Source organism: Mytilus edulis, chromosome 7, assembly GCF_963676685.1.
Source record: "Mytilus edulis chromosome 7, xbMytEdul2.2, whole genome shotgun sequence".
Taxonomy (NCBI): Eukaryota; Metazoa; Mollusca; class Bivalvia; order Mytilida; family Mytilidae; genus Mytilus; species Mytilus edulis.
This window is the reverse complement of record NC_092350.1, coordinates 12,090,657-12,115,950: the sequence shown is the minus strand read 5'-3', so window position 1 is coordinate 12,115,950 and position 25,294 is coordinate 12,090,657. Positions and strand designations below refer to the sequence as shown.

Sequence of the window (25,294 nt, the reverse complement as noted above, 5' to 3'; positions counted from 1 at the left end):
GTTTTACGTCCGTTGCTTCCCATCCGTAAAACGTCCGTAAAACATCCGTAATACGGATATTTAGTACCACGTCCGTAATACGGACGTTTAGTACCACGTCCGTAATACAGATGTTTTGTACCACGGACGTATAACGTCTATTATAATTATGCATTATAATATATATATATTATAGTATATAACACGCTTATTGTAGTATATATAACACACTTATTATACATTGTAGTATATAGTATAGTTTGATTTTTATGTAACAGTTGCAATGTATTGCTGAAACTTTTGATGGAACTGTCAATGATAAAATGCTATACTTTTTTTTAAGGTGATGATACTTTTTATTTGCATTTCCTTATATCATGTATATAGTCTCCTAGTGTTCTATCTAAAAAAAATATTCCGATGCAATACACATACAAGGATTTTGTCATAGAACTTTCTGTCATACAGTGACTTGTTGTTTAACAAGTTGAATATTGATGATATCTTTTTAAACATTTTACATGATATTTCAAGAGTAAATCAACAATAATCAGAAGTATTTCAGTGGTGGTCTTTGGTTCATGTTTTGCTTTCATGTATTAACTTGATAAAATAAGGCTCTTAGTTTTCTCTATTTGTCATGTCCAAACCCTTTCACAACACACTATATAGTTCATTTTTTTCATTGTTGGAGGACATATGGTGACCTATAATAGCTCACTATCACATCATGTGAACTCTGGTGGATATTTTTCTCATTGGCAATTCAACCAAATGTCCTTACTTTTATAAGTCCTTTTAATTATATATCAAGAGTAATTGATCTCAAGAGTATAAATTGAGAATACTGTAATGTTTCCTTTTTACAGTTTTGAATGTATCCTTTTTCTTCAAACTTTCTTAGAACAAACATAATCTTCAATCTTCTTCAAAGTTAAAAATTTTTCTTTCCAAGGATTTATATTCACATTATAATTTCTTTACTTTCCAAGTCTATGAATGTCAAAATAAATGTCTTCTTTGTAAATTTAAACGTTCTATTTTTTGTAAAATTCCCAAGTTTGTGAGGTAGTCTTCTATGTCCTGTATTCATGGTATTGGTTATTCTTCACCATGTTCACTGTGATGGTAACTGAAATAAAATATTCATAAAGAATATAAATCTAACTTCCATGAATTACATAAGCTAATTGCTATATGTTTGCAAATTTATTCTGTTAATGCAAAATCATTAACTGGTCGGTTTTTTTTTGCTTATTTGAATGTCCAGTGGCAAATATTTTATGTTTTCTAAATGATAACAACGTTAACTTATCAATACATAATGTAGGCCAGTCTGACTAGGTAAGTTTGTAATGTAAATGCTATGATAGTCTGAATTTCTGACATCTCAAGTGTGTGTGTATGGAGCAGAAGGAGGCGAGCAGAGTAAGGCTTAATGCATGCATTGAATCAGAAAGTGAGAAAAATAAGCAACAGTGTACATGTACAATTAAACTTGAAACAGTTTTAGGTAGATAACATAAAATTATTTAAATTAACTGCAATTCTACAGATGAACTTACTTTGATATCAGGTCTGTTTTGCAGGACATTCACACCTACATGAATCAATCCTTGCCAATAATGTCCTTTCCTTTCATTTGGTAACAAGCTAAAATTGTATATATATATTAATTAATCAAGAAGTCCAGACAAAAACTACATGTAGTATGAACCGATGCTCACTAATTTATACCGTTCCTATATACTTTTACTTTTAAGTAAATTGAAACAAAATGTAAGCTAACAACAAAAAAAAGATCAAGTTTAAGCTTATAAAAAAATCCTATATATGTGCAGATTTTAATAAAAGAACAACCTTTCAATGTACCTTGGCAATTGATAAACTTCAATTGAATCATATTTTCCTGTCAATATGCACATCTACATAGTATGTCCTTATTATCTACTAAGTTTCATGAAATTCTGTTGTGTGGATTCAGAGGAGTTGCAATGACAAACTGTTGAAGTAGTAATAAAGCAAATAAGTTCAAAGGGGCATAACTCCTAGAAAAAAAATGAATTGTAATTTCCTGTCGATATGCACATCTACATAGTATGTCCTTATTATCTACAAAGTTTCATGAAATTCTGTTGTGTGGATTCAGAGGAGTTACAATAACAAACTGTTGAAGTAGTACATTAAAGCAAATAAGTTCAAAGGGGCTTAACTCCTAGAAAAAAAATTGAATCTTAATTTCCTGTCGATATGCACATCTACATAGTATGTCCTTATTATCTACAAAGATTTCATGAAATTCTGTTGTGTGGTTTGAGAACAGTTGTGATGACAAGAAACAGGACTTGACGTCAGACAGACAGGTCAAAAACATTATACCCCCCCAAACTTCGTTGAGTGGGACATAAAAATGTTGAATATCATGAAACTTAGTTAAATTGTTCATATTTTTTGTTGTAAGCTCCCATTTGATTTTTATAAATTTAAGTTTGTCAGTTTCTGAGTTATAAGATTTTCTTCATACATGTCATAAGAAAAGGGGTGACTTTCAAGTTTTTGGAAATACATGTATCCTTAAAATTTCGTTAAACTTTGATGACTGATTTATAGCTATTAAGAAAACCTCCTTTTAGTTTTCTTTTAATAAATTTCTGATATACATGTGACATTGAGAAATTATTGCTTGTTTGCAGTCTGACAACAGATTAACCAATTATTGCGCAACAGCCCAGAAATCTTTAATTGAATATACATGTAGATTCAATTCTTGAATTCATATATTACTGCTACTTCTGCATAGGTAATGTTTCTGTACTTAAAATCTGTAGTACTGGATATTTACTTTTGATATTTAGTATCATAACTTTCTTTACTTAAAAATTATTTTAACATTTAGGTACGGTACATGTATTGTACAGTACATGTACTTGTTTTGTACTATAATTTTTTGTACAAATAATACCCACAGTGATCATATTATTCCATGATTGAAAATCGTAACTTGAAGAGATTTGAAAATGTAACGGTGTAATAACATGAATAAACTGTTATCACAGAGATATGTCTCGCCTTTTTTTGGTAATTTTGATTTTATGCAAATGTTGAAATCAAAATAGCAATACTTTAACATCTTACACAAGTTATGCAAATATTCAAAGTCAATGAACCATGACTGAGTTACATGGCTAAACAATCTCCATGTAAATGAGATGTGCCAATGCTAAAACAACTGCATACCAAATACCATTGACTTATTATAAGTCGTTCCCAAACCCAATTACAAACATTAACGTGTCAACAATGTAAAAGTTTCAAAGTCAATGAACCATGATGAGGGGGTGGGGCTACATGTATATATATAATCTCCCTGGAAACAATACATGCAAATGCCAATAAATTTGCATACCAAATATTATTGACTAAACATAAGCAGTTTATCTTAAACTGATCTAATCACAAACTAATACATGAAAACTAAGATAAGTTTCAAAGTCAATAGACCATGACTAAGGGGGCGGAGCCAAATTATCTCCATGGAAATGAGATATACCAATGCTTATACAACTGCATACCAAATATCATTGACCTACCACTTGTGGTTCCCCATAAACTGACCTAATCACAAACATATACTTGTAAAATAAACAAAAGTTTCGAAGTCAATAGACCATGACTGAGAAGGCAGGGCCAAATAATCTCCATGGAAATGAGAATGAATGAATGATTTTATTCTCATAAACTAGTACATAGCTACAGAGATAATAACAGTTCATATATAATACATATCTTTGTTTCGCATGTGTGAAAATAAATAACATTATAATAATATTACAGTTCCTCTAACCAGGAGGACAGACTTTCAATGATATATATCGTATAAATCTACACAATGTTTCTAGTTCTACAACATTTTCAGATGAGAATACATTTTTATATTTAATAATGTTTGCATTTTTGTTACAATAGTGTGGTAAATATTTTTCTCTTTCTATGTTAAAACAATTGCATGACATAATGTAGTGAAATTCATCGCCAATATCTTTAGAGCTACAGAGATTACAAGACCTTTCCGATCACGGAATAGTTTGCCACCTTCCTGTCTCCACTGGCAAACGATGATTTCCGCATCTAAATTTACACAAAGTATATAAAAAATTAAAAGGCAAAGTCGACAAATACTTTTCAAATTTAAATTCAGTCTTGAAAATTCTATAACATAAACCTTTTGAAGATTGATGTAAATCTGCACACCACTCTTGTCGAAATTGGTCTTTAAGCTTTTGCTCAATACTTAATTTTATCCATTTTTTGTTAAAATAATCTTGGCAATGCCATACATTTGACATGCCACATTCATCAAAAATTTTCTTAATACATAAAATCCATTTATTTCCAATACCATAATTGTTATAATTAATGTATAGTAATTTATATAGTATACAGGATAATTTATTTTCATTTGTATTATCAAGAAGGTGACACCAAAAATTGATCATTCGTAATTTTGCATATAAAGAAATGGGGTATCTCCCAAGTTCTCCATAAATAATAAAATTTGGAGTCGAGTTTTTAAGTTTTAAAATGTGCTTACAGAATTTCAAATGAACTCGCTCAAGTATATCAAAATTTTCGTATCCCCAAATTTCAGCCCCGTATAGAAGAATGGGTACAACAGCTTTATCAAACATTTCTAGTTGGCATTCAATCGATAAGTGATTCAATCTGCTCTTCTTGATAACACTATACATAGCCTTAGTTGCTTGGTCTCGTACTTATTTTCTAGTTTCGAAAAAAGATGAATTTCTAGAAAAAATAACACCAAGGTATTTATAATGTTTAACTATCTCTATTTCTTCTTTTTCAATACAAAATTTCAAATTATTGGATATTCTTCCTCTTGTAAAAACCATCACTTTGGTTTTGCTAACATTGATTCTTAATTTCCAATTATTACAATACTGTGAAAAATTATTTAAAAGTAACTGTAAATCTGAACTTGATTCAGCAAGTAAAATAGTATCATCAGCATATAATAATACAAACAGTTTTAGGTATATATTAAGTTCATTTTCCATGTCTAATGTTAAAGATTGTACACCAGTTATGTTAACATTTTCTAAATACTGCTGTAAATCGTTCAAATATAGAGAAAATAACAGAGGAGAAAGATTTTCCCCTGGTCTAACACCAATTTCACTAGCAAACATGTCAGATAAATTATTATTATGTACAATACGTGATTTAACATCATCATACATATTTTTAACAACTCTAAGAAACTTTCCTTTTACATTATTCAAAAGGAGTTTATATAATAAAGAATTTCGGTGTTCAAAATCAAACGCCTTTTCAAAATCTACAAAAGCGCAAAAAAGCTTTTTCTTTTTAACACTGAGAAGTTCAAAAAGTGCATATAAAGAAAAAATATGATCTGTTGTAGAGTACCCATGTCGGAAGCCGGCTTGATTTTCATTTAATATATTCAATTCATCAACGAAAACCCCCAACCTGTCGTTAAGAATAGATGTAAATATTTTCCCCAAGCACGACAATTAAGTTATCGGTCTATAATTTTTTGGATCTAATTTACACCCCTTGTTCTTAAATATTGGTATCACATTACCAATAAGCCAGGCTTCCGGCAATATACCCGTATCAAAAATAAGATTAAACAATTGTGTGTATATATCAATCATACTGTCTAGAGATGAAGCAATGTATTCATTAATGATTTGATCTGTCCCAGGCGATTTATTATTCTTCGCCTTTATAACAGCTTTTAAAATTTCTTCTCGTGTAATTACACAATTTAGTGTGTCATCGTCACAAGATGAGCTCACATCGTTTTCAATAATAAATTCATCTTCAAACTTGTTCTTATTCAAATCTTTAAAAAAATCAAATAATGTTCCAATAGATATATTGCTTTTTTCCCTTTGACGTCCCTTATTAAATAATTTCCAAAATTCTTTTTGATTTTAATTTTTTAATTTTTTCATGTTGTCACTCATATCTGCATTTAATTTCTTAATATTTCCATCCATCACTTACTTATAATATATCTCACTCTGTCGTAATCTTTCTTTAAAAATATTTGACCCATACTTTTTATAAAGTCTTTGTGATTTTCTTAATTCTTTCTTTGCTTTGTTACAATCTTTATCATACCATTGTTTATTGTTTTGTTTCTTAAAATTACTCAACATAGTTTTAGCATACACATTTGTACCAAAAGTAAGTTTTGCAGAATCAATCAATATATCAGAAACTTCATGTACCAAATTATTCATATCATTTTTTGAGATATTTTCTTTATCATTATAAGTATCCAGCTTGCTTATAACACAATCAACTTTATCGGTATCAATATTTTTTCTATATTCATTTATTTTTTCCATTTTCCATTTTCCAATCATATTTTGCTGTACAGAATGGTTTTCAATTTCATTATTTTTAATCAATGATTGACAATCTATATGTAATGATAAGGGCGAGTGCACATCAGAAAAAAGTTTGGAAAACTCACCAATTTCAAAATTACTTACAAATTGTAAAAAATGTGAGGTACATACAATATAATCAATAACACTATTGTTTCTACTTGTAGGTTTTGCATTAACATCTTGACCTACTCTTCCATTTAGTATAAAAACTTTGTTAGATTTACAAAAGTCTAACAATTTTCTACCAAAGCCATTAACTACATTATCTGGAGAGTTTCTTTCTCTAGGTATTTTCAAATTATCTAGTATATGTACATCAGTATAATCAAATTGATCAGTAAAATGTTGAACAATAAACTCATCGTCAGAATTTTCATCATAAAAATCGGACAAATTAGCAGTGCGACTATTGAAGTCACCAAGTAGTACAATATATTTACTATTTTGAGAAAATCTTTGAAATTCAACATCAATCTCGTTAAAAGCTTCTTCTGATGTGTAATTTGTATTAACAGGTGGTATACAGGGGTGGATCCAGAATTTCAGATTAGGGGGGGGGGGGCGGAATGTTAAAATTTTTTTGAGGTATAATTATCGAAATATTGGAATATTCTCCTAAAGAGGGTGTAATGTAGATATCTTGCATGGCAAGCGAAACGTGGCGAATATTTTGTGTTAAAATAAGCGAGAAATTAAAGTTTCAAGCTAAAACCGCATAAATCCACCCCTGTCAATCTACAATCACCATAATTAACAAGAAATGTGCAAGTTTCAATTCATTGACTCAACAATAGCTCAACTGACCAATATTAGATTAAAAAAAAAACGGTCCACTTTTGCCAGCGATTTTTCATTGTCTTTTCACAATTTTTTATTATTATTATTTTTTGTTGTTTTCGGAGGTCGTGCCAAACTTTTTATGTACATTTTTTTTACAGCAAACCACTAAATTCAAAATGAGATCTTTATTTTCATGGGATCCTATATGTAATACGGAAATACGAGTTGGAGCCTTGATCGTTTATGCATGCTTTGGCAAACTTTACAGGTTGCAATTAAGTGAGAAACATATATTGATACAGATATATTAAATATTGATACAAATTAATAACTAGAGGCTCTAAAGAGCCTGTGTCGCTCACCTTGGTCTATGTGCATATTAAACAAAGGACACAAATGGATTCATGACAAAATTGTATTTTGGTGATGGTGATGTGTTTGAAGTTCTTACTTTACTGAACGATTTTGCTTCTTACAATTATATCTATAATGAACTTTGCCCATTAGTAACAGAGAACTATATTTGGTAAAAATTTACATAAATTTTCCAAATTAATGAAAATTGTTAAAAATTGACTATAAAGGGCAATAACTCCTTAAGGGGTCAATTGACCATTTAGGTCATGTTGACTTATTTGTAGATCTTACTTTGCTGAACATTATTGCTGTTTACAGTTTATCGCTATCTATAATAGTATTCAAGATAACCAAAAACGGCAAAATTTCTTTAAAAATTACCAATTGGAGGGCAGCAACCCAACAACCAGTTGTCCAATTCATCTGAAAAATTCAGGGCAGATAGATATTGACTTGATTAACAATTTAACTTCTTGTCAGATTTGCTCTAGATGCTTTGGTTTCATAGTTATAAGCCAAAAACTGCATTTTACCCCTATGTTCTATTTTTAGCCGTGGCGGCCATCTTGGTTGAATGGCCAGGTCATCGGACACATTTTTCAAACTAGATACCCCAAAGATGATTGTGGCCTAGTAGTTTCAGTGGAAATTTTGTAAAAGATTACTTAGATTTATGAAAAATGGTTAAAGATTGACTATAAAGGGCAATAACTCCTAAAGGGGTCAACTGACCATTTTGGTCATGTTGACTTATTTGTAGATCTTACTTTGCTGAACATTATTGCTGTTTACAGTTTATCTCTATCTATAATAATATTCAAGATAATAACCAAAAACAGCAAAATTTCCTCAAAATTACCAATTCAGGGGCAGCAACCCAACAACCGATTGACCGATTCATCTGAAAATTTCAGGGCAGATAGATCTTGACCTGATAAACATTTTTATCCCATGTCAGATTTCCTCAAAATGCTTTGGTTTTTGAGTTATAAGCCAAAAACTGCATTTTACCCCTATGTTCTATTTTTAGCGGTGGCGGCCATCTTGGTTGGTTGACCAGGTCACGCCACACATTTTTTAAACTAGATACCCCAAAGATGATTGTGGCCAAGTTTGGATTAATTTGGCCCAGTAGTTTCAGAGGAGAAGATTTTTGTAAAAGATTACTTTAATTAACGAAAAATGGTTAAAAATTGACTATAAAGGGCAATAACTCCTAAACGGGTCAACTGACCATTTTGGTCATGTTGACTTATTTGTAGATCTTACTTTGCTGAACATTATTGCTGTTTACAATTTATCTCTATCTATAATAATATTCAAGATAATAACCAAAAACAGCAAAATTTCCTCAAAATTACCAATTCAGGGGCAGCAACCCAACAACCGATTGACCGATTCATCTGAAAATTTCAGGGCAGATAGATGTTGACCTGATAAACATTTTTACCCCATGTCAGATTTGCTCTAAATGCTTTGGTTTTTGAGTTATAAGCCAAAAACTGCATTTTACCCCTATGTTCTATTTTTAGCCGTGGCGGCCATCTTGGTTGGTTGACCGGGTCACGCCACACATTTTTTAAACTAGATACCCCAATGATGATTGTGGCCAAGTTTGGTTTGATTTGGCCCAGTAGTTTCAGAGGAGAAGATTTTTGTAAAAGTTAACGACGACGGACGACGGACGACGACGACGGACGCCGGACGCCAAGTGATGAGAAAAGCTCACTTGGCCCTTCGGGCCAGGTGAGCTAAAAACTAACCTTTCGCTTGAACCAGTATTTCTATCTTTCATTAAGAAAGAATTTAACCAGTTACCTTGACTGTTTTCTTCGCTGTGCACTGATGAAATACCCAACCCAACCGCGGGTAGGGCACTTTCACCTACTTCGTTGGAAAGTGAGTTTGTGATGTTTTGGAGTTTCGATTATCAAAGAAATTGTTTATAATTTATAAATTGTTTTACTTTAACTGCCAATTAAAGCCTATGATATGTGTCATCAAACGCAGTACCGCGTTTGACACCTTTCTTTGAAGTATAACATATTTATGATAGAACTTATAGATAAACCGTAGGTCAGTATATTAGTAATCACATTGGTTCTGTTAAACTTACTGTTTTATATACTTCTTTGAATGATAAAACAGATTGCAATGCGACGACATTATGTTTCGTCGTCTGTTCAGATACTTTATTGATCTGGGGACAACCCATGCTTTGCAAATTTTAGGGGGGGGGGGGCGCACGCCCGCCACGCCCCCGCCTAAATCCGCCCCTGGTATATAAACAATGCCAAATACAATATTTTCATCAAGATCAAAAACTTTTTTGTCAACAGAAAACCAATACACAAATTTGCATTCGGTATCAAAAGTTTTAATACATTTATCCAAGCACTTCCGGTAGCCTAGAGCAATACCACCAGACCTATGGCTTGTAATTTTATGTCTATTTTTAAAACTAAAAATAAATTCGTCACAGTTTATAACATCACAATCATCTAATTTAGTTTCTGTAAAACAGACAATATCATAGGTGTTCAGCAGTGATTTAAATTCAGGGTATACTAATCGATTTTGTATACCACAAACATTTAAGGATAATAGTTTAATACAATTGCTAGAGGGTTTATCTACAGAAAAACTATTACAATTTGATTGAAAGTCACAAGTGTCAAATAATTCGTCTGATATAACGGTTTCGTGTTCTATTCCTCCACGGTTATCCTAATGCGGTGAACTGCGCCTTTGTCGTCGTCCGGGGTCGTTTAACTTTTTTGGTCGGGCTCCTTGTTTGTTGTACTGTCGTCGAGGTACATCATCATCTCTCTTCTCTTCATCTTTCTTGGATGGGCAATATTCAACTCCGTCGATGAATAGGCGGTCCCGTTTGAAAAAAAGCCTTTTTCCGTTGTCTACGGGCTTCTTGAAAGTGTGGCCAAAGTTCTTTGCGCTTATCGTTAACTTCTTTAGAATAACTTCAATTGCCCACTGATACCGAAGTGAGTGTCCCTCAATTCCCTTGCTGCTTTTCTCACGAATTCTCTTTCTTTAAAATTTCGGAATCTGCAAACTATTGGCTTTGTCATGAATTTCACTGATCCATCGGGGTACCGTTCGACATATTCCTTACCAAAACGGTGGGCGCGGTCGTATTCAGCTATTCGACATAATTTTAATTGTTCAGTCATAAATTTCTCGAGAACTTTTTCAGTGGTCTCTGACTCTTCAAACTTATCATGCATCGGTATTCCGGTAAAAATTAAATTTTCTCGCATTGATCTCGTCTGTAAGTCAATGTGTCTTGTATACAGTTCATCGAGATCTTTTTGTAAGCGAAATATAGCATCGTTCGCAGAATCAGCATCTTCTCGAATTCCCGCACATACACCTTTGACATCCGACACATCCTTTTTTGCATCTTCAAATTTTTCATTTATGAAATTCATACCCTGCTCAACATCATCAACTCTTTTGGACACTTTTTCTACAGTTTTAAATAAATTTTGGACTGCTCTGTCAAATGTAGAAATCTTGTTTGAAAGTTCATCAAGTGTTGACATTTTGTCAAATATCATATTAACCTTTTGAGTAAGATCGTCTAGTTTACAATTTGTGTCTGAATAAGGATTCACCATTGGCTGCATAACAGAGTTTATATTCTGTGGAGTACTGGTGTAAAAACCAACGGCCGGGGAATTTGGAGACTGTTGTGTAAAATTTGGATTCTGGACTGGTTGCGTCATTGAGTAAGGTTGAAATTGTCTATTTTGAGTAACTGGGGTATCGTAGACGGGAACATTAAAAGTTGCCATATTTACAGTATTGGTCGAGTCTTGATTTGTTTTGTTTTTGTTTACATTTCTATTAGTTTTGTTTACGTTTGACGAGGACTTTTGAGTATTAGTCACTGCCTTTTTGTTTGGTTTCTCACCACTCACATTCTGTGTACTTGATTTTTTCCTTTTTCTAACCTTCTTTTCTCCTTTTTTTGAATTCATAAAGAATAACTTATGTTCCTTTTGTAAAATGTCATATTCTATCACTATAAGTTCACTTGAAAACACTTCATATTCCACTAGTAAGTTATTCTTTGTAGGAGAGAAAAAAAACACGACATTTTGTTTCACACATGCGCAAGATGTGCCAATGCTTATACAACTGCAAACCAAATATGATTATCCTATCGCATTATCACTTGTGGTTCACCATAAACTAGACCTAATCACAAACTAATACATTGTTGATGCCGTCGCCTCCGAAGCTACAGTACTACATATTTTTTGGTTTAGAAATAGTACATAGATGCAAAAGTAGCTGTGTAACCAATTTCAAGTTCTTTGACTTCATTAATTCAGAAACATATAATATGTCAAATACTTATTTATCAATCCAAATTTGGACCTGTATCAAGGAGTAAGAAACTTGTCAACATTTAAGTGAAGCACTAATTATAAAGAATTTTTGCATAGCAATATAATATTTCCCACAGAAAGTAACCAAAAGTTAGCGTGCAATAAATTCTATTATTGCATAGCAATATAATATTTCCCACAGAAAATAACTAAAAGTTAGCGTCCAATAAATTCTAATATTGCACTAGTGCAATAAATCTTCAAAAAATCATGACATCATCAATGACAAACTCTTAGTTTAAACCAATTTTTACTTTCAAATATTATATTGCTATACAATAAAAGGGTTATTGCATGAATATTGGGGTATATTGTCCCTCGTAGAACATATATTGCACTCGCAAGCTTGTGCAATATAAAATTCTACTCGGGACAATATTCCCCAATATTCATGCAATAACCCTATAATATTGCATCAGCGCAATACATCTTCAAAATTATTGCATGAATATTGGGAAATATTGTCCCTTGTAGAACAAAAATTGCACTTGCAAGCTCGTGCAATATAAAATTCTACTCATGACAATATTCATGCAATAACCCTATATATATTATAACTACAATTGCACAATATTAATCACGTTACCATAAGTTATTATAAAAAAGAAGATGTGGTATGATTGCCAATGAGACAACTATCCACAAAAGACCAAAATGACACAGACATTAACAACTATAGTTCACCGTATGGCCTTCAACAATGAGCAAAGCCCATACCTATTGCTTGGTGTCAAGGTAAAGAATCTCAAATTTGATAAAAATAATTAAGCATGTATTCTTCATTTTGTGGTTTAAAGTTTTCTTTAGACAAGTTAGATGCTGAAAGAATATAATATACAGATATAAACAATACCAAATTTTCACATTATTTTTTCAAAATGGTCTCAAAGCTTCAAATTTGCAATTTCTTTAATGAAAAATGCACAAAAAAAAACCTACCTGTAACACTTCGGTTTTGTACATTTCATGAGCAGCAGGAGATTATATAATTTAGTCAAATACAAACTTATAACTCCATAAAAGTATCGTGCTTAAGCCTTTACATAAATTTCAAGAAAATCAACCTAAAACTGACAAAAAAAAAGGACTCATTTTTGCGGAGTTATCTCCCCTTCCAATGTTAATTTCCAAAGGAAATATAAAATGCCACTTTTGAGTTTTCCTCAAGTTAGATTTTATGGGACTTTTTTCTGTGTATATAAAGGGCATAACGCTATAGATTAGAACTAAAACATTTTCTGTTTTAATTAGTTTGAGGTTAACCGTTTCCTCCATAATGACGCTTTTTGACCCCACCCCCTTTACTCCATAATGACGCCTTTTGACGCCTGTGTAGTACCTCAGTTGAAATGCTTTGACTACAAAATTTCTGCATATTAAAAAAGACTTAAAAAAATTGTATCCAATATGAAAAGGATATTCATTAGAATATCTGACTTGAATTTCATTGATGAAATGTTTGTTTTCACAATGCATTAATACTTTAAACCTGATGATTTTTTTTTATTGAAAAAATCCTATGCAAATCAAGTATGTAAAAAAAAAATCCATGGAGGAAAGGGTTAAATCTTAGTTAGACTGGACTACAAATTGTTTATGGTTTTGTAAAAAAAATAATTTGTCACTTCTAACTGTTAACATGGATAATTTTCAAACTTGCCCACAACAAGAATCAAAACTTGGAATTCTATGACCTCAAATTTTAAAATAAATCTTGGAAACTACATGTACATGTACATGATTTACCTAGTTTGACAAGAGAGCAAAATTATCAAATAAACTAGGCATCATTTTAATATAAACATACCTCTCATCACAAAATTATTCATTGACTACTGCTCCTCTGTGCTCATATGCACATAAATCAATATGACAATCTATGAATCCACTATATATAATCTAGACAGCAATGACCCAAATGAATTCTGTTCTGTTGCTTATCTTCTCCTACTTCTCAAAGTACTTGTACTTGTACATTCATTGAAAATGCTAAAAGAAATAATGTTTAATGAAATGAAGTTATAATATCTGCCAAAATTGCATTTAATATTTGATCTTGCAAAATTGGCTTAGTTTTGATCTTTTAAACTAAACCAACAAACTTTCCCTAAAAAAAAAGGGATAGCTCTTCTTAACCTGGTAAACATTTTAACCCCAGGTCAAATTTGCTCTGAATGCTTTAGTTTCTGCTTTCAGAGATACATCATGTATTAGTCAAAACTGCATTTTACCCCTATGTTCTATTTTTAGTCATGTTGGCATGTTACATGTAGTTAGCAAGAGGGGTCATCCGACACATATTTCTAACTAAATAAGTGTAATTTAGTGGTTCGATTTGTCTTATGTTGCTGTTTATCTTTTTCTTTTTTTGTTCTAGATCTGTTTTTTATATTTTACATTGTATAAATCAGTCTCTTAGTTTTCTTGTTTGAATAGATTTACAAATTTGTGATTCTCATATAGGGTCCTTAAAAACTGAATATGCTTGGCTTTGCTCATAGTCATTGTTGAAGGATGTAAAGTGACCTATTGTTGTTAACAGTTAACTTCGATGTCAATTGATTTCTGGTGGAGAGTTTTCTTTTCTCGTTAAACAATATTTTATTTTGAAAATATTAATTATTAATTTAAACATTATTATCATATAAATTACAATATGACAGATTTATAAGTAGAAAAAAGTGAATTTACACTTTTAAAAATTCCTCTATTTTCTCATTCACTATCAATATGATCACCACATTTTTTGTATTTTTATATTAACATTACATACATGTAAAGCAGACCTTTCACCTTCTCAAGGAGTCCACTTCCCATATACAAGAGGAGGCCCAAACAGCTTGATTTTTAGTCAGCTAAAAAAAAGTTCCAATAGATTATGATACACTAAATAAATACATAAATTACATGTACATAATAATTTAATAATAAATATGAATCCACAATCATGGTTTCAGAAATGACACATCAATTTAAATCAATAGATATCATACATCTGCATTGGCTAGAGGTACATGTATAGGGAGAGGGTTGAAATCTCATAAACATGTTCAACCCCGCCTGAATTTTGCGCCTGTCCCAAGTCAGGAGCCTCTGGCCTTTGTTAGTCTTGTACTATTTTTAATTTTAGTTTCTTGTGTACAATTTGGAGTTTAGCATGTTTAGTATGGCGTTCATTATCACTGAACTAGTATATATTTGTTTAGCGGCCAGCTGATGGACGCCTCCGGAATTTCTTGCTGCATTGAAGACATGTTGGTGACCTTCTGCTGTTGTCTGCTTTATGGTCGGGTTGTTGTCTCTTTGACACATTCCCCATTTCCATTATCAATTTTATGTATATATTAAATTTTTATATCAGTGTTTTCTAATTTCTGGGTAGTCTAGTAGACCGAATTATTATGACGTCTTGAAAGGCTATTATTATTATTTTTTGGACGCTTTACTCTAATGACTAATTATGTAAGGCGTCAAATAAAAACTAGAGGCTCTCAAGCAGCCTGTGTCGCTCACCTGTTAATGTGTTTACAGATGTTGGCCATCTTCGTTGGTAGGCAGGGTCATTAGACACTTTTTTTTTTTTTTAAAGATACCCTAGTATTATGATTGTGGCCAAGTTTGGTTAAATTTGGCCAAGTAGTTTTAGAAATGATTTTTATACAAGTTACAAAAATGACGAAAAGTTGTTCAATATTGAATATAAAGGGCAATAACTCCTTAAGGGGTCCTCTAACAATTTTGATCATGCTGACTTATTTGTAGATCTTACTTTGCTGAACATTATTGCTGTTTACAGTTTATCTCTATCTATAATAGTATTCAAGATAATAACCAAAAACTGCAAAATTTCCTTAAAATCACCAATTTTAGGGCAGCAACCCGACAACAGGTTGTTCGATTCAATTGAAAATTTGTGAGGATATATATCTTATTCTGATGGACATTAAAATCTTGAAAGATTTGCCCTAAATGTCTTAGTTTCAAAGATATAAAGCAAAAACTGCATTTTACCACTATGTTCTAATTTTAGCCATGTCGGCCATTTTGTTTGGTAGGCTGGGTCATCGGACACATTTTATAAACTGTAAACCACAATGATAATTGTGGCCAAGTTTGGTTAAATTTGGAAAAGTAGTTTCAGAGAAGAAGATTTTTAGAAAAGTAACAAAAAATGACGAAAAGTTGTTAAAAATTTACTATAAAGGGCAATAACTCCTTAAGGGGTCGACTGACCATTTTGGTCATGTTGACTTATTTGTAGGTCTTACTTTGCTGAACATTATTGCTGTTTACAGTTTATCTCTATCTATAATAGTATTCAAGATAATAACCAAAAACTGCAAAATTTCCTTAAAATAACCATTTCACAGGCAGCAACCCAACAACAGGTTATCCGATTCGTCTGAAAATTTCAGGGCAGATAGATCTTGACCTGATCAACAATTTTACCCCATATCAGATTTGCTCTAAATGCTTTGGTTTTTGAGTTATAAGCCAAAAACTGCATTTTACCCCTATGTTCTATTTTTAGCCATGGCGGCCATCTTGGTAGGTTTGACGGGTCACGCCACACATTTTTTAAACTAGATACCCAAAGGATGATTGTGGCCAAGTTTGGTAGAATTTGGCAAAGTAGTTTCAGAGGAGAAGATTTTTGTAAAAGTTTACGGACGACGGACGACGGACGCCAAGTGATGAGAAAAGCTCACTTGACCTTTCAGGTCAGGTGAGCTAAAATGTAATAGCCTTTCAAGAAGTCGTAATTACTTGAACTAGGTAGTCTAGATAAGTACAAATTTATGTAAATAAGGGCAAATTTGCAGACTTTTATTTTTTATATCAATTAAACATGTTAAATATTACAATTATTATTATTATTATAATTATATTGATTTGGATTTTACCCAAGTCATGCAAGTTGGGCAAGGCCATTCTTTGCAGGAGTACATGTATATTTTACAGATTTTAACACTTTTGATAAGTAGGGCAATTTTTTTTTTTTTTAAAGCAGAACGAGTTGGTAATGGTAAGGAAGCCACCACTTGACTTTTATGGGGTGGGGGCTACGATAAAAATGTTATCCTGCATTTTTTTTTAAAAGTTGACAGAACTCCAGTTCCGCATATTTTTCAAATAACATCCAAGCACCCCCCACACAGGCACTTGTCTCAGAAAAAAAAATCCTATATACCTTAATGTGTTAATTATATTAAGGTATATATAGGGAATTTCTTTTTCTGAGACAAGTGCCTGTGACCCCCAACCTCCAATAAAACTCGCATGGTAGCTCCCTTAACAAGAGTGGGACATTTTTAGAAAGGGAGACGTGTTGTTAAAAAAGTAGGCCGTTTTGGCAGTGGGTCGAGTTGACTTGCGTCTGTTCTTGCCTAGTCCGAGATTACTCTGACGTCCAACGGCTGTTTAGCCAGACAAGCTGGGGCCGGGGTCCTTTGATACCTTTAAAAATATCTAAAGGTTCTACGCATGTGCAGGAATGGAAGGCGGAAAATTTTGAAGCTCCGATTTTGTTGAAGATTTCCATGATATTGTCGAGCTGTAACACAAAATAACACTTATATTTGTGTCTAAATGGTGTTTTATCCTTTTAATAACAAGATTTGTATATTTTTAACCCACCACCAAGCGAAGTTTTTGCAAAAAACTCTTAGACATCATTCCGTCTCGTTCTGGTCAGTGGTCGGCCATGTTGATTTTATCATCCAAGACACTGTAAATATTACTTGTGAGCCAGACCCTGATAGATTTCCTGACAGCAAATGGTAGAGCTTTATGTATATATGCACTGCACCATTATTTTTACCTTTTACAGTACATTTTAATTGAAAGTGTTGTGTATTTTTTAACACTTCCGTTTTGTCCATATTTTTAGGTTTTAATATAACCCATTTCGTTAGTTATTTTATTCTTTACATTCATTGTGCCTGAGTTAAAGTCTAGTTAAACGCTGTTTTATCCATTTTATTCATTTTTACTGCAATTAACGTACCTGTAGTCTGGGTGACGAAACTAAATTTTAATAAATAACTTGTATTAAAGTCCACTAACTACTGCCATTGTCTATATATTTTAATTTTTGACTTGCCATCCGTCACGATGATTCGTTCAACACGTACACGACAAGCAAGAAAGCCGTTCACTCCAAGTCGGCCAACGGTACAAAGATCAGTTAATTATAATATTAATAAGACGAAAGCATTAAATCAGAAGTTAGAAGCTACGGACCGTGATCATCTTAAGGTAGAGCTGAAAAACGGGAACCTAGTGTTGACTTTTTCAACCGCAGCTTTTGAGGCATTTAGAGCAGTAACTCGAACAATATATACATCATTGCCATTTGAAAACGTTAAATTTGAATTTGAAAACAGATTATCAAAAGATGGTATTACAAGGGTAGAGGAATCTCTGGTGGCATTTAAGGGTGGTATTAAATTATACAGGATTAATTTATATTTGACGACTTCAGTTGTTAATGTGAATGGTGGACATTTACAAACTTTTTATTCCGACCACTTGCATTTTATTATTAGTGAGCTTGACAAGATTGGGGATTTTAGTAATATGAACAAGATAATGAGGGACAAAATTTGTGAACTTTTAGAAACTGACAAAATTGCACAAGATTTTAAAAGTGTAACTGACTCTTCTAACATTGTGAGTAACACTGATGCAGCATCAAATATTACTTGTGACACAATTAGTCTTCCAGGAAGAGGGAGGTCTATAGATATGAACTTAAGTATAAATGAAACTGAAATTTGTCTGGTTTGCGATAAATATTGTGCAGATAACGCAGTATTGTGTGATAGGTGCAATGCCTGGTCTCATTATGCTTGTGAAAACATATCACTCTCAGATAGAAAGGGCCTCGAATCTGGAAACAATTATTATACTTGTACAAGCTGTAGGGATTTATTAACTATAGACAATATTGATAGATCTGAAATTCAGGAGTGTAATCCGTCTGTTAATAGCACCGAAGACATTAGTTGTCCGTCCATAGTGAAAGTTTTAAATGCAAGGGAGCTTGGGGGTAAAAAGAACAGTAGGAGTAAAAGTGTGAGTACTCAAAGTCCATTGGAAACTTACCACGACGTATAAATATTAATAGAAAATGTGTAGATGTAGCTATAAATACTGACATTTGCTTTAGTGATACCAAAATTTTGGACAATTTACCTGATAAGGAAAAACAATTAAAAGCTAAAGAGCGTGAATTAGTTAATAAAGAATCAGCTCTCAAAGTAAAAGAACGAACATTAAATGATACTAGTAAGAAATTAGCTGCAGCACAATCGTAAATATATACTTTGGAAAAGAAAATTGAAGAATTAGAACAGTCTCTTATATTAAGTGAACGTGCTAAAAGTATGCAGAATGTTAACAGTGATTGTAATTCTCAAAGTAACACTAACAATAACTCTAATAGTGAGCTCAAAATTCTTGAACAGAGGTTTAATCTGTTAGAAAGCAAAGTAGGACAATTTCTAAATAGTGATAAAAGTATAGTTATAAATAATAACAATTATGGCTCTAATAATCGTCATGAACTGTCTCAAGAAGGGTCCGATACCCCAGTATATAACGTACAGGCGACAGAGTGTATTTGTAGTTCTCAGGACACTGTTTCTAAAAATCTAGTCAATAGTGGGGTCTCAGTAGATACCAACTTGATAAAAACATCATGTAACATTTCTGAGCAGGACAATACCGCAAAATCAGATACATCTTTTTTAGAAAAAACTGTGAAGAAAAAAAGGCCTCCAAGGTACAGGAGAAAAACCCCAAAACAACAACAGCATGTTGTAAACAGTCTTCAACCTCAATGGCCAATGCAACAAACATTACCGAGTCAAGTATATGCAAGGTTACCAGTGTATCCTCACAGTCAAAATCTGAACATATCGGCCAATCACTATGTGAATCAGCAAATACCAACAATGGTAAGGCAACCGTTATTTCACCCTTCAATGTTGAGAACTTCACAACAAATGCCGTATACCTATCAGAGCTACTCGGGAATGTAGATATTTTAGCTATACAGGAACATTGGTTATGGTCTTTCGAAAAATCAAAATTAGAAACTTTTGCTGCTGAACGCGATTTTTGTACTACTATAAAATGTACTGACGAATATGATCCTATTAGTAATAGACAGCGCATGCGGGGATGGGATGGTTGTGGTATTTTATGGAGAGCACACCTAGACCAATTTGTGAAAATTCATAATGATGGTAATGAACGTATTTGTGTTATAACTTTAGACACTAAGCCGAAACCAATTTGTATTGTGGCCGTATATATGCCCTGTACTGGTAGTAAGGAATATGACCGAAAATATGAGCAATGTTTTGATGAGATAAGTGAATTAACTATTAAATTTGCAGACCACACCATAATAGTGCTAGGTGACTTAAATGCCTCATTGATTCGTAAACAGAAAACTACAAGAGACAAAGTGTTTTAGCATCAATACAGGAAATAAATTTATGTGTACCAAGGAATTATCCTTCTAGTCATACGTTTTTTCACCATAATGACAAAGCTTCGTCACAAATAGACTATATTTTAGCTTTTAATGATAGTAACTTTTTTATTGAGACAGATATATATTGTATGTCGCCGTTAAATTTGTCATCTCATGTGCCAGTGACTGCTAATTTTATATGTAATTTACATGCTACGGAAAAAACTGATGTAGTCAATACTGCTACGATGAATAGAATTAACTGGGAGAAATGTGATACGTTGAAGTACCAAAGGTTACTTGATGAAAAATTTAATTCCTTAGATATTGCATCTGGAACTTTAGATGAACAATTTCAAAATGTGGCTGATATTTTTAAAACAAGTGCAGAGGATGCTTCAGAGGAGGTTAAAAAACGTAGGGTTCGAAAGTTAAAGCCGTGGCCTATGAATTTGAGAAGTCTTTGTCATGACAGCAAACAAGCATATAATATTTTCAAACAAGATGGGGGAAATAAATGTGAAACTAACATTTTATGGGTGAACTGTAAATTGGCTAAAAAGAAACTCCGACAAGCTCAGAGGCAGTTGGATGCCAATAATAGATATAAACTGTATTATGAAAAAAATGGACTCATATACTTCAAATCAGAAGCTCTTTTACAAACTTATTAATATACAAAGAACTGGGCAAGTTAAGAAATTGACTAAATTAGTTATTGATGGCATAAATCTTGAGTCCTCAGAAGAAATAAGGGATGGCTGGGCATCGTATTTCGAAAAATTAAGTACATTATCTACAAGTTCATCATTTTGTGATCATCAGCATCAAATTGTGAAGCGTAATATACAAAATATTTTGACACTACAAAATTCAGGGAATAAGGGAATGCAATATGCAACTTTAAATGAAGTTACAGCAGCTATAAACAAAATGAAAAATGGAAAGTCACCTGACGAGTTAAATCTAATGAGTGAACATTTGAAATGTGGTGGACAAATTGTACCTATAATATTAAAAGTTTTTTTTGATCGTGTTTTACAAGAAAGAGATGTACCTGAAATTTTTCAGTCTGGAATTATTACTCCAATACACAAGAGTCATGGTAAACCCTTGCAGGATCCAAATTCTTATTTCACCAGACTTAGATAGACTTCAAAATAAATTGCAACGTGGTTTTACTAAACGGGTATCTCCAACAAATGCAGCTTTACTACTTACTGAGGCGCTAGCTGACGCAAAGGATCGTAAAAAGAAAGTATTTGTAGCCTTTATTGATGCTTCTAAAGCATTTGATGTTGTGTGGCATGATTCTTTAATGTTAAAACTTTTTCAGTCTGGAGTTAAGGATGAGGATTGGTTTGTAGTATATAAATGGTATCAGCAAATGAGATCAAAGGTTAAGTGGGATGGACATTTCTCAAGAGCTTTTGATGAACAACAGGGAGTTAGACAAGGTGGTATTTTGTCTCCTACTCTGTATAAACTTTATATTAATCCGTTATTAGATTGGTATCAAAACAAACATCTGGGCCTCCGTATTGGAACGATACATATTGCCTCACCAGCATGCGCAGATGATATTGTATTATTAGCGGAAGATGCTATTTCATTACAGACAATGTTAAATTTACAAGAAACTTTTGCAAATAAAGATAGATATTGTATTAGTGAAGCTAAAAGTAAAATTATGACTTTCAATAGTAGAAGAAATGAAAAATGTGTGGATGAATTTTATTTACACGAAAATCCTATAGAACATGTTGTTTCATATACTCATGTCGGAATTAATCGAAATTCAGTTGAAAAATGTTTGGTATCAGAAAGAATTAAATTAGCTAGACGAACCTGCTATTCGCTAATGGGTGCAGGTATGCACGGATATAATGGAGTCAACCCAAATCTAGTCATCAAATTATGGAATACATATGTTCGCCCACGATTAATTTTTGGACTAGACTGTGTAACACTTACCAGAAAGGAACTGGATGAATTGAACTTTTTTTCACAAATCACAACTTAAAATTCTGCAAAACTTGCCAGAACGAACCGCTGATGCAGCAATATATATTCTGTCTGGCCAGATGCCAATAGAAGCGTTTTTACATAGACAAATTTTAGTAAACTTTGGCAACATTGTGCGAAACAATGATATAGAGAAGGAGATATGTATTAGACAACTTGTAATGAAGGATAACACCTCTCATAGCTGGTTTATTTATGTGAACGATATACTCTTTTTGACATCCTAAATTCAATTCCAAATAGAGAAAGTTGGAAAAACTATGTGAAAAAGAGAATAGAAACATTCTGGAGACAGAAGATAACGAATATGGCAGAAGGAAAGTCTACTCTTCGCTTTTTGCATCCCATGTCAATGAATTGTGAAACTGTTCATAACGTTTGGGCCAACACAGGACTTGACTATATTTCTATTATGAAAGCTAATGTAAAAGCTAGACTACTTACAGGAGTGTATACACTGCAATCAAATCGTAGTAGATTTAATAAGTACGAAGTAAGTGCGATATGTCCGTTGTGTATGGATGAGATCGAAGATACTGAACATTTCTTACTACAATGTGCTAGTACAGATACTGTGAGGAATCAATTTATTCCAAAGCTAAGAACTTTGCTTTATGACTTTAATCATGAAATAGGAAATCTTGTCTTCTCGAACAATTCAATGCTATTGAGGGGGATTTTGGATGTTTCTAGCCCACAAGTTCCAATTTTAATACAGACTTTCTCATTTATGGAGAAAATTGAGGCCATAACAAGAGAAATGGTATATGCTCTACACCATAAAAGATGCTCTATACTGGATCTAGTTGGCAGTTAGGATGGCAAAGTCATTTAAAATCATTAAATAGTTTAAAATAAAATAAATAAATTGATTAAGTTACTATTAATCAAAAGTTTAATATGACAATTAAACGTTAAGTAAGCCTTGTGTTCTGATATTTTTTTATTTTTTTTGGCAATACTTAAATTTAAGTTTGTAAGGAAACTTAAGGGTTGATACAAATGACTAAGTTGTTCTATTAAGTTAAGAAATTACTTTTCTATTAAGGTATAAGGAAATTATACTAGGATAATAAAAATTTTGTCCCAAATAGGTGATAAAGTGACTATTATGTAAGCAACTTTAATTGTTGTGTGTTTTTTCTAGTGAAGTAGGAGATATAAGGCTACTGGTGCAGTGTAAGGAAACTTGAGTGAAGTACCAACAAAGATGGCATATTGGTTTAATTCAGAATGAACAATAAAAAGCTGAGTTATATGCTGAGTAACAAATTGCCACAGTAACATTGATAATTTGGTGGTACATGAAGTAATTTTAGATTTTAGTATATGCCACAGTGCATGAACTTTTAAAGTAATAGACATTGATTAGTGTATAATTGATATAACGTATGTGATTTATATGGAGTTCAAATGTATATAGTATGGTGATGGAACAGTTTCCTGCACGTTTACAAAAGTGATTTGACATTAAGTTATTTTAAAGTTATGTTTGAATTGAGCTCCTAGCTGGGATCGCAGCCTTAGCTCAATTTGGATAAGACCAACTGCCGTTGCGTTGTAAATTGGTGGTGGGTACGCCAGGCTGTGTTGACATCCATTACACCAGTATCTAGAACAATATATTTAGGCGAAATAATACTGGTTTTATATGCACCGATCATATACACTGTATAATATTCCTGCACATGCACACAGTTGCTTACAGTAAATCAGTTGCTAATCCGTGCTACACTACAAAAGTAGTGGTACTCCAGATAGTGGAGGAAAGAATAGAGAAGAAGAAGAAGGTCCCACGGCCCCAGCTTGTCTGGCAAAACAGCCGTTGGACGTCAGAGTAATCTCGGACTAGTTCTTGCCTATCTTCTGATCTTTGTCAGACTGATTTTCGGGTTTGAATGCGATGAAATTTATAAATTCAAATGTTTTTTCGTGAAAAGTATACCACTAGCATCTTCTTAAATATGTGCATGATAATATTTACCTTTCGGTGCGCTTTCCAAGTACAAAATATCGGGTATGTAATCCATCAAAAAAGAAACACAACTTTCTTGTTTGTGTGCGTTTCGTTCCCCGGTTTTTTCAAGTTAATCGACAAGCAACCCATTTCAATTTATCTGTTTATAATAACTTGTTGATCCAACAGTTTTCAAAAACCAGAGGGCCTCGTATTATCTATCAGACTAGTATATATCTTTCCATTCTTTTTAACTGTAAAACATGAATTCAGCAGCAGACGAGCGTCCATGGATGTGCGTCATAGTGTTAAAAACGGCAACGGTGATTTTTCCGGGTTTTCGTATTCCACTTGTCAAGCTTTCGAGAATACATTTACGATCATTTACGTATATGATTGAGAGTTATTTCGGAACCCGGTCTGGAATCAAGAATGGGGATTTAAGTATTGAGAATAAATACAAAAAAGTTCAGAAGTGGTACACTGAGTATTTTAAAATAGGCCTCTGTTATAAACAAGGATTTGTCTACAAATCAGTCACGGCGGCTTTATATAAAACTATGAAGACATGATAGGCCTACATGACATTATCATACATCAGTGGCGGATCCAGGGGGGTGTTCTGGGGGTTGGACCCCACTTTTTGGAACGATCAATGCATTTGCAGGGGGACACATAGTTAGAACCCACCCCTATTCCCCCCTCAGTTTGTAGTCGGCCGGCTAGACCACACGACCACCTGGGCCTCACAATAATAAAGTTTTCGGTGGCCGTGTGTTACCTTTCCTCGTCAGTTTTAATATAGCGTCGTACTACAGTACATGATATATAAGCCATGGAGATATTATTGTTA

At 32.8% G+C, this 25,294-nt stretch overlaps 1 long non-coding RNA gene across 1 annotated transcript; it reads right to left on the bottom strand.

Moving 5' to 3' along the window:
• Positions 1–258: 258 nt before the first annotated feature.
• LOC139529951 (uncharacterized) lies at positions 259–24,731 on the bottom strand. Its single transcript, XR_011665925.1, has 5 exons — positions 24,469–24,731; positions 14,748–14,829; positions 13,782–13,963; positions 1,545–1,632; positions 259–1,111 (listed from the first exon to the last, which is right to left on the bottom strand). It is a non-coding gene; the product is annotated as an uncharacterized lncRNA (long non-coding RNA).
• Between the last annotated feature and the right edge of the window lie 563 nt (positions 24,732–25,294).